Here is a 249-nt window from a genome sequence, read left to right as displayed (position 1 = left end):
CTTCCGAGTGGTCTCAAGTTGAAAGGAATAAAGAGCAGATTGGCGTGACAACATGATTGATACAGTCAACTTATTTTTAGTAAAACTTATCGTTATTATTTAAAAGGCTTTTCTAGATTAATAGTAATAACGATAATGAGTTAATTATAAAAAAAACAGTCATAGGGAATACAGTAATGGCACTGTTACCATCACTACTATGACAAAGCATAATAAAAAAAATCGTGAAAATAACAGCATGATGACAAT

This window comes from Penaeus monodon, chromosome 28 (genome assembly GCF_015228065.2).
Source record: "Penaeus monodon isolate SGIC_2016 chromosome 28, NSTDA_Pmon_1, whole genome shotgun sequence".
Lineage (NCBI taxonomy): Eukaryota > Metazoa > Arthropoda > Malacostraca > Decapoda > Penaeidae > Penaeus > Penaeus monodon.
The sequence above is the reverse complement of the archived record's forward strand: the minus strand, read 5'-3'. Positions refer to the sequence as shown.